This window comes from Mustela lutreola, chromosome 17 (genome assembly GCF_030435805.1).
Source record: "Mustela lutreola isolate mMusLut2 chromosome 17, mMusLut2.pri, whole genome shotgun sequence".
NCBI lineage: Eukaryota > Metazoa > Chordata > Mammalia > Carnivora > Mustelidae > Mustela > Mustela lutreola.
This window is the reverse complement of record NC_081306.1, coordinates 4,838,030-4,851,034: the sequence shown is the minus strand read 5'-3', so window position 1 is coordinate 4,851,034 and position 13,005 is coordinate 4,838,030. Positions and strand designations below refer to the sequence as shown.

General features: G+C 48.3%; 1 long non-coding RNA gene across 2 annotated transcripts in view; it reads right to left on the bottom strand.

Moving 5' to 3' along the window:
* The window catches only part of LOC131819607 (uncharacterized), a 69,363-nt gene that overhangs the window by 16,792 nt on the left and 39,566 nt on the right, over positions 1 to 13,005 (bottom strand). The window contains exon 3 of one of the 2 annotated variants that reach the window (XR_009349255.1): positions 2,414 to 5,004. The exons of the other annotated variant lie outside the window; for it this stretch is intronic. This is a non-coding gene — a long non-coding RNA (uncharacterized LOC131819607). Of the gene's footprint in view, positions 1 to 2,413; positions 5,005 to 13,005 lie in introns of those variants that run through there. 2 annotated transcript variants of the gene reach the window in all.

The window sequence follows — 13,005 nt, the reverse complement described above, 5'->3', positions numbered from 1 at the left end:
TAGAGGTAGGATCTGAACCCAGGCAATCCGACTACAAAGACTCCACTGGCTCTCATAGCCCCGACACCATGAGGTAGCAATTACTGCTCTCTTTTCTAAGTAGAGTTGCTGAGGTGAAGTAACTCACTCGGGTTAATAGACACAGAGCCAGAATTCCATGTCACACCGAAACAAGGGCAACCTACTAGAATCTTTGCCAACACGGAAGGAAAGTGTTTTGAAAAGCCAAAGAGAACATGTACACCTAAATCTAATTCTGCTCAAAACCCTGAGTTTGGAGGTGCCTGGATGGCGCAGTTGGTTAAGCTTCGAACTCTTGGTTTCTGCTTGGGTTATGATCTCAGGGTGATGGGATCGAGCCCCGCATCTAGCTCTGTACTCAGCATGGAGTATGTCTGAGATTCTCGCTCTCCCTCTCCCACTGCCCCCTCCCCTACTCTCTCTCTCAAATAAATAAGCTCTCCCCCACTCTCTCTCTAATAGATAAATCTTTTTTAAAAAAGAAAAAAGAAAGAAAGGGGGAAAAAAAAAAAAAGCCTGTGTTTGTCTCGCCCTTAGAGTAAAATCAGGTTTTTCCTCAGGCTGTTGGACGGTGGGGATCTGGGAATAAAGAAAGACTCATGGTTCCCCAGAGGGCTCCACTCGGTCACAGTGACCACCTAATCTTTGCCAGGAAAATGTGCAGAAACCTATGAAAAAATAATAGCAAATTTGCCTATGGTGCTTACTATGTGTCAGGCCCTGTTCTAAGCAACTTATAAACATGTTCACTGTTTAATCCTCCCAACAACCTCATGAGGTAACGGTAGTGTGCTCTTAAGTTTAAGAAACGGCTCTTGGGGGAACGTCTGATTTCACAACGGCCAACTTCAGGACACAAATGTGAGGTCATGGGCCTCAGAGTTGGGAAGAGATGCGCAGGGACACACCAACATATCACTGCCATCAAAAGCACTTTTGCAAGAAAAGCTCCTAACCATCTCGCCTACGGCTTCTCTTGCAAAAGTGTTGTTATCTTTCTGGCGAGCATGTCAGCCCAGGTTTTCTTCTGTGCTTCTCTCAGGAAACATAGCCAGTGCATTTGATCAGAGGAAACATAGCCAGTGCATTTGATCAGAGACTGCAGAAGGGCTCCGGGTTTGCGCGCAGCTTCTTCCCCAGGACCTCGGGCAGGACCTGAGGCCGCCACCTGCCTCGGCAGCACAGCTCTCGGGCTCCCAGGCCCCGCGATTGGCTGCAGAAACCTCACCTGGCAGCGCTCCACGTCCGGCGGGCTGGGCCTTGCCCTCGAGGCCCGACTGCGCCTGCGCTCAAACCGCACATCCATTATGGAAAGGAGGGTCCCTTAATGTAGCGCAAATTATAGCTGGAACACAAGCAAATTGCCGGCTTTTACTAGCACATAAACTGAGCGGAACCTTTGAGATAGATCCGCATTACCCTAAACGGCATCCATAATTCATACCTGCAGCAGAAATGCTTCCCTCTCCGAGGGCTGGAGCCGATCTATTATTGATGGGCCCCTTAGAAGGCCACGACAGAGTGTTTCTCATGCTCCAGCCATCTGCCGGCGCGGTCAATTCCTCCGGCGGCAGCAGCACATTTATTCATCAGAATCAACTCCCAATTAGTTTCCTAGTAGGACCCGGGGGGGGATTTATTTGAGGAACCAAAGTGAGTGTTTCTAGAACAGTACCCCCATCCCCACCCCTGTGATGCTAATCAATACATATAGAAGCAGGGAGCAGCGGGCCAGCGTTCCTGCTTGCTCAGAAATGCCACCGCCTTTGGAAGCCATAGGGAGCAACACGGAAAGCTGTCGCTCCTCCCTCCCCGCAGAGGGTCTGGGATGACCAGAGGCTGCCTGGGGTCTATGCAGAAGTCACCAGACTGTCGAAGCACAGACATCACCTGATGGAAGACACATGAGGATTCTATCTATCCTAGGTGCTTTGTGAAAGTCCTTGGAAAAACTCTCTGAGATGGGTAGTTAGTACATTTCCCTATATACATGGGGAAACTGAGGCACAGTAACTCACCCAAGGTCACACGGTTGGTTAAATGGCAGTACCCAGAAGTAGGCCCAGAAATCTGATTCCAAAATCCAAGGGCTTAACCACTACTCCATGCTGCCACCTGGAGGGGGAGGAAAGGGAACCCACAACAAATCCCTAATGAAATGTGGATACTCAGCTACAATAACACGACAGGCTGACAACTGCCCCAACAGACTGGTTAAGTAAAGGCTGTTGCTTTTTTCTTTAAACGTTATTGCTATTTCATATTGCGATTTATTATTTTATAGAATGCCTAATTTTTAAATGACTAAATGGATTAATGGCTATTAATAAACACAAATGGTTTTAAGAGACTAATCATTTTTAAAATTTTATTTTATTTTTTATTTTTTGAGAGAGAGAGAGCAAGCACAAGCAGGGGGAGGGGCAGAGGGAAAAGAAGAAACAGACTCCTTGCAGGGAGCCCAATGTGGAACTCAATTCTAGGACCCTGGGATCATGACTGAGCCAAAGGTAACACTCAACCAACTAAGCCACCCAGGTATCCCTTTATTATATTTTTAAAAGATTGATTTATTTATTTTAGAGAGAGAAAGAGTATGCAGTGGGGAGGGGGAGAGGGAGAGGGAGAAACCCCAGCAGACTCCCAACTCAGCATGGATCCCAACTCACCCCATGACACAGAGATCACAACCCCAGCTGAAACCAAAAGTTGGACACCCAACCCACTGTGCCACCTAGGCACACCAAAACTAAATCTTTTTAAGTGAGAATCTGGGAGATGGAGGATGATGAATCATGAAAGGGGAACCCAGAATTTAAAAGGTTGAGATACACTAGGCAAAGATATAACCATCAGGGTTTAGAGCCCACAGGAAGGATTCACCAAGTACTTGTATCTGTTCAACATCTTCCCAATACCAGGCTCTATGCACGGCACAGAGGATACAAGGACCAAAACTGCACAGATTCTAATGTCCACAATAGACTAGTCAGGTGGAGACACAACTAACTCCAACATGTAGCAGAGCAACACAGAGCTGGATATAAACAAGCCTCCCTACCACCACACCCCTTCTTTCTTACCCCAGGGGAGGTTGGAATAGCACTTCATCAAGATGAAAGTCACGATCACATGGCACTCTGTCTGCTTGCTTGTCTGTTCCTGCCACAGGACTCTAAGCTCTGTGGGGGCAAGAATTGGGTTGTATTCAGTCTTGCACCCACTGGAGCTTACTACAGTGTCTGAACATAGCAGGTGCTGTTTGCTGAATGGACCTGTCACTAAATGAATGAATGAAGCATTAGACTCTAAGATCAGGGAATGAGCGCAGACGGACAGCTCAGGTACACAAGCCCAACGGCAGTCTAGAAAAACACCAAGCCCGGGACTGTTGCCCCAGGCCAGGCCGACTCTCACAAAATCTAAGCAGCAGGTTGCACCGAGGAACCAGCTCCATTTCAGAGCTAGGGCTCGGCGGGGCACTTACCTCCTGTCCTCCTGACTCCCACACAAGGCTAGCTTCCACATCTCTTTCTAAATCCCACCCCTTCATTTATTTTCTGCCCTCTGTTCTGAAGAGAGAGAGCCTCTCTCTTCTAGTTTTCTTCCTCGGTGCCAAAACAGTGGCTCCCATCTTCTCAAAACTAAAACAATGAAAGCATATTCCTCTACAGCAACCAGCCCTTCCCTCCTCCCAGAGCCAAGCCTCGGGTCTAGGCTAAGAAGCTTCACTTCCACACAGGCCTGGCAGGGGGGTGGGGTGGGGGGTGCTATTCACATGGTGCCAGGAGAGGAGCCTGTGTCTGGGAGCACCGCTCTACAGAACAGTGTGAAAGAAGCCCAGGAGTTGAGGCCCACGCACTCCGCAATCCGCTGCTCTCTAGCTCCCAGCGCGGCACCGACGCCGGTCCAAGTGTGATCAGAAAGGACGCTGCACCGCGAAGCCGAAGGGGCATTCTGACCTGTGCCCTTGGCTTCTCTGCGGGGGGCGGCACTGTCGTCCCCTCCCTCCTGCTTCACCCTCGGCTTCTGCGTTCCGCTCCCTCAGGTTTCCCTTCTCCCTCTTGGAGTGCTCCTCAGCCCCCCTGACCTGTCCCTCCGTTCTTAACTCTTTTATCTTCTCCTTCCTTGCAGCCTTTCTCTCGATGATCCTGTCCAGCTCTTGGACTTCCACTACCTCTTCATCACCGAGAACTCACAGCCCCGCGTTCTCCGCGGAGCTCCAGCCCCGCTGCGGCATCGGCCCCGCTGCGGCATCGGCCAGCTCGCTTCCTCGCCTCCCAAATCCGAACCGTCAGCAGCTCCTATGGGTCTGACTTAACCAGTCTGCGAATCTACCTTCTTACGATCCCTGCTGCGGCCGCCTTAGCTGTCCCTCGCCGGACTCCGTACCTCCACTGCACCCTCCCCGTACACACCCCACCCAGCTGCCCGCCTGCCTTTCCAGGGGAATGAGGTGCTCTGTCCCCCTCATCTCTTTATTACTTCCTTACCCTCACCCCCAGAGAGGACATCTTTCAACTGCATTACATCAGAATACTGATACAGAATATTTCATCCAACCGAAAACACTCTGATGCTGGCGGGTCTTTTTGAGTTTACAAGAAAATGGCCAAGGACAGTTTTCAGACAACACGGGGAACTTAACATCCTTCGTGAATGCACAGAGCAGAGGGAAGGGAGAGAGAGACGAGGAAGAAAAGAAGGAAAGAAAAAAAGATGAAAGAGGACAAGAAACTAAGAACATGTACGGCCAAGAGACTTTTCGAAGGTGATTCTCTATGGACAAAGGGGCCCCCCCGTTGGGACGCCCTCCTCTGGATTCTGACGACACCCGTGACTGGCTCCAAAAAGCCTGGTTCTTTCTGGCGATGTGCTGGGTCCTTCCAGATACAGTGCGTTATGAAGGCAAGCCGGACAAGTGCAAATCCCATCTCACTGTTAAAACTCTTTAGGACACTCTGATGCCGCATCTCACACGACCTACAGGAAGGAGTCCAACATGCAAAAGATTATTATGACGGTCGGGACTTGGAAAATGTTGAAAATATCCCAAGGCCTCTAACACACTTCCCGCCTCTTACTGGCAGACAGCTCCAGCAGGTGGGTACGAGGCGGTGAGTGAGAAGCTGCCATGCTGCCTGTCTGGCCCGGCCTGCCCAAGAGGCTAGCACCCCGTCACTCCCCAATAAATCAAGAGGTCATTTTTCACTGAACTGAAACTCAATACTCCCATCGTTTTCTCCCCTAACCAGCCCCGAGATTGCTCTGTGCTCTTTATTACCTTTCAATGACTTAAGCCCCTGAACTGAATAACTTCATCAAGGTGTCAACCTAAACAGATTTTCCCCATAATGGCCCAACTCTCACAGGTTCTTAATGAAAAATATTGATTCCCAAGGATTAGTTGCAGATTTATGTGTGGGGATGCTGATCTCTCTGTCACCTAGCACCTTATCAGTGGATGAAAGGACCTAGCTCCCCTTCATGGTTTTAAAAAAAGCAATCACTGGCTATGTCAAGGGGCAGCTTAGGTCCAGAAAAACAAATAAAATTCTGTGTCTGGATCCCTTGGAATACTTAACAGATGGGGGCAGGGGGTGCAAAGACACCTGTCTGTCTTCCCTCATTAGCATCTTCACTGGCTGGGCTCTTGGGGACCAGGCACCGAGAAGCTGGAAGCGAATGTGACAAGCAATCCTCCCGGTACGACTGATCCCGGGGACACAGTCTGGAGAAAAGCATGTTGTCTGGGGCTGAAGACACCACCTGGCAGGAATTCAGCAGCCGCTGTCTCAAAGTGGCATTCAATCAACACCAGCCTAAGGTTGGCTCTGCCAACTCACTCTGTGAAATGTGGTTCTCGGGGGATAAGTTGAGACGCTGGCACCTAAAACCCCAACAAGCTGCACAGCAGATTCTCTCCCATCACCCAGCGGGGGCTGGGATGGAGTATGAGTCATCCGCTGTTTGGTAGATACGTATCTGCTGATGGTCTACTATGGGCTCGGTACAGTGCTAGGCACCGAGGACACCACAGTCAACAAAACCAGATATGGGTTCCCACACTCACGGAAAAGGCAGACAAAGAGAAAACCATCACAAATAAATGCAGAACTGCAGCTGAGACAAGATGCTGGGGTTGGGGACAGAAGCCTATAAAAAGGGGATTTACCTGGTGAGAGAGGTCGAGAGTTCGTTCTCTGAGGAAGCTATGGTCAAGGTAACACCTGAGGACGGGAAGGAGTCCACTGGAAAAGCAGGAAAGGTGGGGGACATTCGGGCCTGGGAAGTAGTATGTAAAAAAGCCCTGGTTTGGAGGGAGCCCAGCACCCGCTGTGTGGCCGGAGTGCAGACAGAAGCGGGGAGCATGGCCTGAGAGGGCTCTGGGCAGGCACGCAGAGGCCAGACTGTGGAGTTGAGCCCCAATTCTAAGAAAAACAGGAGGCCACCAAAGGATTTTAAGCAGGAAGGTGACCTGATCAGATACACATTTTGCAAAGACCACTGAGGCTTGTCTGTGAAGAGTGGATGGAAGCAGAAGGTAGGCGGGAGACAGTGGTGGTCTGGGAGGGAGATGAAGCCACGAAGCTGCCAGAGAGGGAACGACACGGACAGAGTCCAGGATGTTTGGGAGGAAAACCCAACAAGCACTGGTGAAGTGACTGTGGGGGGGGGTCAGCTGAGGCAAAGGACGGGATGAGGAAGACTCTCCGACTTCGTGCCTGAGCTGCTTCGTGCCTGAGCTGCCCCTTCTCTGAACTAACGACCGCCTCAGGCCATCTAAGATTCTCTAACCCTGAGGAGTCCCTAGAGCAGGGCTGGCAAAGTTCTTCTGTGAAAAGACAGAAAACATATCCGGCTTTGAAAGTCTCTGTTACCTGCTCTGCTGCTGTAGGGGAATAGCAGCCAGGACAACAGGTAAACAAACGGGTGTGGCTGTGTTCCAATAAAACTTTATTTAGAAAACAAGTGGCCAATTCTCCCGGCTGTAGATTCTGGACCCCTACTCTAGGAAACCTGGAGGAATCTGAAAACTAGCCTGAACTCCTGGATTCCCCAGTCCCAAAAAGCTGGAGTAGTCCACTGAATTGGGATGTTCATTCCCAGGCCTGGAAGCCTTGGACCCTCCCAGGGAAATGAAGTAGAACACTGAGCACTCTGGGGAGCTCAGAACCCCACAAAAGACCTGCAGAAAGGGTCCTGCGAGACTCCCTGAGCTGGAGCTGGGCGGATAAAATAGACGTCCAGGTTCCCCGGGCCTCCTCGGAGACCCCAACACCTTCCATAAAGGAAACCCAGAGCAAGTCCTTCCTATACATTTTCATGTGTACTCAAAGCAGAATTTTATTTTTTATTAAGATTTTATTTATTTGAGAGAGAAAGTGCACAACAGAAGGAGAGGGAGACGCAGGCCCCCCACCGAGCAAGGGCTCTATCCCAGGACTCTGTGATCACTACCAGAGCGGAAGGCAGATGCCCAACCAACTGAGTCACCCAGATGTCCAAAAAAACACCAGAAGGGCACCCAGGAAACTAGTAAGTGCTCTTCTGCAGGCCTGAGAGTGGGATTGAGACTTTCACATGTACCTTTTATATCATTCTGATTTTTGCACCATAGGACTATGCTAGAGTATTACCTACTCAAAAAAATTAGTAAATAAATTTCTTCATAAAACATACTATTTTGGGGGTACCTGGGTGGCTCAGTGGATTAAAGCCTCTGCCTTCAGCTTGGGTCATGATCCCAGGGTCCTGGGATCTAGACCTAAATCCCGATCTCTGCTCAGCAGGGAACCTGCTTCCTCCTCTCTCTCTGCCTGCCTCTCTGCCTACTTGTGATCTCTGTCTGTCACATAAATAAACAAAATCTTAAAAAAAAAAAAAAATACTGTTTCTATGTGGGCAGAAATGTATCTAGTTGCCTACCATTAGACTGTAACTATGAAAAAGACCTGTATCTATCCCTGAAGTCACAAACTAAAATTAGGCCCGGAGCAGGTTTTTCAGCTGCAGCACACATGGAACCGTGGAGTTAGCTGTGAGTAATTAACAAAAGCACCCTTTTCTGGTTTGATTCTCCGTCTGCTTCCTTGGTTAGCAGACACCTACTTCCCGCTTCTCCTCTGTTCTTAACAACCCCACCCCCAACTCCAGGTAACAGCCCCTACTTTTACTGAGGGATCCTCCCCTCCCGTAGGAGACACAAGGGTAGGACTGTCAATCAAAAGACTCTCCCCGCCTAGATGCTGGTCATGTGAGCAGACTAGACCAATCAGATTCCCTCTCCCCGGACCCAGTCTGGAGGGGATCCCCCAGAGAAGGAAAAATGGTAGAAGTGCCTTGAAGAGTTTTGTTTGTTCCTTTTACCTAGATCTTTGAAGCAGCTCTTTCCAAACATATGGTTATTTGACCTTTGTTTCCATTTTAATTGTTTAGTTTTATTGACTAAATTGGCCAGTATCCATGTTTGTGAGTTGATACTGATGAAGTGATCCTGCTTAACTATTTCCAGTGTGTCCCTGTGGCTTACAGTCAAAGGGCAGGCAGATGTACAAATCTCACCAAACTCTGGCTCAGGACACCCCCTCCCTCCTCATCCTCACCAGACCCCCTCTGCTTCAGCCCACTAGAATTTCTGCCCTTTTTCCAAAAGGCACAAACTACAGATACCTCTGTGCACTGTTCCTGCTTTGGCACCTAGAAACGCTCCCACCGATCACTTGAGGTAGCAGACTGGGGCAGATCGGAGTACCAGGCCTGGTGCCAGTCTAGCAGCCAGTGACTGCTTTGTGATGGGCCCTGCACCCCAAACATGAAACCGATAAGGCTCTCTTCCTTTGAGAAACATGGAAGAAACTGCCACAAGTCAGGGACCCCCTGAGCCCCTTTCAGAGATCTGAGATATGCTGTGGTTATGACAGCACTGAATTCAAGTGTTTCTGCCAGCTGGCCTTGGGCAAGGTGTTTCCTCCTTCAAGGTCTCAGTTTTCTCATCTGTTAAATAAGGATATGAATTCTGCCTTCATCCTAGAAAGGACTTATGTACATATTTAACAAACACCCTGTACCAGACATTGTTCTAAATGCTTTACATATATTGATTCATTTACTACTCGTAACAACATCATGAAGCAGAGACTATTATTATCCCTGTTTTGCAGGTGAGGAAACTGAGGCACAGAGACATTAACCTAGTTGTCCAAGGTTACAGAGCTGGTATGGGGACAAAATGAAAGACTGTATGGAAACGACCTAGCACAGGGCCCAGGAGATAATACGTATTTCATAAAATGCTAGTTACATGGATTGAATTGTGTGTCCCCAAAATTCATATGTTAAAGCCTTCAAACTCAATATGTAACTGAGATTAAATGAAGTCATAAGGGTGGGGCTCTAATCCAATATGACTGGTGTCCTTATAAGGAGGAGACACATGGGATGCACACACACAGAGAAAAGGCCACGTGATGACACAGCAACCATCTGCAACCCAAGGAGACAGAGCTCTCCAGACAGAGCTCTGGAGAGAAACCAAACCTGCCAGCACCCTGATCTTGGCCTTCCAGCCTCCAGAACTGTGAGGGGTCCGTGTCTGTCCTTTAGCCACCCGGTGGGTGGGATTTTGTTAGGGCAGCCTGGCGCGCTAATATACTGTTGAAGAAGACCCCACCTTGTGGGATCATCCCAGCTGCTTTTCAAATGCCTGTCTGACAGCCTCCCCCCAGGACATATTCTCCTCAGCGACTCCCTGCCCTGATCTACAGGGTCTTCCAAAATACCTCTCCAAGTTCATCTTCTTTCACCCATTCCAGTCCCGCCCTCAGTTCAACCAAAATGAATCTCACACTTCCCTACACATGCCAAGGCTTTGGACATACCATTTCCACCTCGCATGTCCTCCTCCTCTCTTGCCTTCACCCATCCCACTTCCCTGATGAGTTCCTAGGCATCCCGCCAAGACCCAGCCTCGGCATTTCTTCTGAGGTTTTCATGGCACTTCTCGGGGCAGAGTTGGATACTTCTTCCTCTGTGCCACTGCCATACCTTGCACATGGTTCTGCCGTCTTACACCACTGCTACCTGACCTAGTACCTCTCCACCAGCACCACCACCACCATCTTGCAGAATGAGTCTGGTTAGGAGAATGCCTCTGTCATTAAATAAAAACTTATTCCAGGGGTGCCTGGGTGGCTCAGTGGGTTAAGCCTCTGTCTTCAGCTCAGGTCATGATCTCAGGGTCCTGCAATCAAGCCCCGCATCAGGCTCTCTGCTCAGCAGGGAACCTGCTTCTCCCCCTCTCTCTGTCTGCCTCTCTGCCTACTTGTGATCTATCTATCTCTCTATCTCTCTCTCTGTGTCAAATAAATAAATAAGTAAAATCAATCTTAAAAAAAAAAAACTTCTTCCATCATCTGTCACCTTGTCTCACTGCTCAGGATTCGAATCCTAGGAAGAAAGCATCAGAGCATCCCAGCTTGGCTCCTGCGCCCACTCCAAGTCTAGGAGAGGACAGGGTCTCCGGTTACTGTTCCACGAGCCTGCAGTAAGTGGGAGGAAGGTCATTCCTCAAAGGCAAAGTAAGAGAGTCTAGAATTTGACTCACATGTAAATAAATGATTTTCAACAAGGGTCTAAGGTAGTCCAATGATGAAAGAGTATTCTTCCAACAACTGGTGCAAACACAATTGGATATCCTTGTGTCAAAAATGAACCTAGGGGGGAAAAAAATGAACCTAGGCCCTTAACTCACACCACATGCAAAAAATCAACAGAAATGAAGCATGATCCAAGTATAAGAGATAAAAGTTCTAGGAGAAAACAGAACAGGAAAACTTTTATGACCTTGGTTTACACAAACATTTCTTAGTATTGACATTAAAAGTACAATCCATCAAAGAAAATGTTGACAAATTGGACTTCAACCAAATTTCAAACTTTTGCTACATAAAATGAAAAGAGAAGCCACAGACTCCATAATAAGGAGACAGACAACTCAGTTTTTTAATGGACAAAATGTCTGAATGAACACTTTCCCAAAGAAGATACACGAATGAGTAGTAAGTGTGTGACAAGGGGCACCCACCATTAGCCATCACAGCAATGCAAAATGAAACCACAATGAGATGCCACAAGATACTCAGAAGGACTAAATAAAAAAGATGGGTAAATCAAGGGTTAGGACAGAGAATAGCTACAATCCTCGTGGGAATGTAAAATGGTACAACCACTTTGGAAATGAGCCGGTCGTTTCTTTAAAAATCACTTAGTGTACAACCCAGCAATTTCTCTCCTAAATACCTACTCAGGAGAAGTGAAAATATGTGTCCACACAAAGACACGTATGCAACTGTGTAGAGCAATTCGTAACAGCCCCAAACTGGACAATCCGAGTATCTATCAGTTGGTGAGTGGGTAGAACGGGGTTTGTATCCGTGCCGACAATAAAAGGGAACTCTGGATACGTGCAGCAACACAGATCTCAGAAACACTAGGCTACGTGAAAGAAGCCAGCCACAGAAGGCTACCTATTGTTCGATTTGATGTACAGGAAATTTCTAGAAAAGACAAACTGTAGAGACAGAAACACATTGGTGGCCGCCTGCAGCTGGCACTGGGAGTAGGCATCAACCATAAATGGGAATGAGGGGACCCTGGGGAGTGACGGAAGTATTCTAAAACTGGACTGTGGAGGTAACTGCACAATTATATAAATCTGCTAAAAATTCATTGAACTGTACATTTAAAATGGGTGAATTTTAATGCATGGAAATTGTGCCTCAATAAAGCTTTTAAAAATAAGTGATAAACTATGAAGGAAGGAAGGAAGAAAAAGAAAAGGAAGGAAGGAGGGAAACCACTGCTGTTAGCTGGGTTTGGAGAGAAGAACACACGCGTATCACCTCATTTTACACACTAGGACAGTGAGAAACAGTGAGGTGCCCAGTGTCACACAGCTAGTAAGTGACAGAACCCAGATGCAAACCTCAGCTCTTTGGCCCCAAACCCATGCTGCTAACCCCTCCATCAAGTGAACTTTCTTCCCTGTTGTGCCGCCTGCCTCCAGTCAGCACCACCGCGGACGGAGCCATCGTGAGGACTCTGCTCACATCGCAACGTGACCAGAATGCTCATCTGAATGACATGTAAGCAAGAGACACGCGGAGGCCTGATGTCCTCGGACGCTTCATTTAAGTCGCAGTTGTTACTCTTCTTTGAGCGTGGTGTGCTCGGGTTCATTTGGTGCTTTTTGTATATTGCTCATCTGGCAGAGAATTACTACTCTACTCCACAAGTTCCCACAGATGGCTTTATTTTCCATTGCTATTAAATTGGTTTTGAACAAGACATAATTCTTCAAGTGCCTAGTGAGCTCTCTGGGTTTGTTCAGGCAAGATTCCATAAAAATGTAAATAATCAGAACACTTCTGGGATTATTTATCACAACTGACTTGCGGCTGTAAATTTATGTATTAATTTCAGCTATAAGCTACAGTGGGGAAAAGATGAACAGCTGCAAACAGACTTGCCCACCTAACATCCTCTCTGTGTCCCCATTTCCCCTTGGCTTCCAAGGAACATACTGTAGAATGGCCCACAGATCTGGGTCTGAAAGACACTGGACAGCGCCAGAAAGATTAGGTGGCAAGCAGGAAAAAAAACATCCCTCAGCAAGCCGCAGGCTGGTCTCTTACCACTACCCCCTGCTCTTGGAACTCCAGCCACACCAGCCTTCTTTTACGTCCTCCTGCTGATTCCTGCCTCAGGACCCTTGCATATGCTCCCTTGGCTTACAACGTTCCTTTCTCCCTTTTATTGCCCGGTTCTGCTGTAGTCAACCTTCAGCTCTTGGCTCAAGAGCTTGGCCTTGCACGCTCACCCATCCACTACACCAGGGTCTACTCTGGTGGCCACGGGCCTTCTCATCCACAGCACTACACACAACTGTAATTCCTCATTGTTGTGGGCTTTTTAAAACCTGTC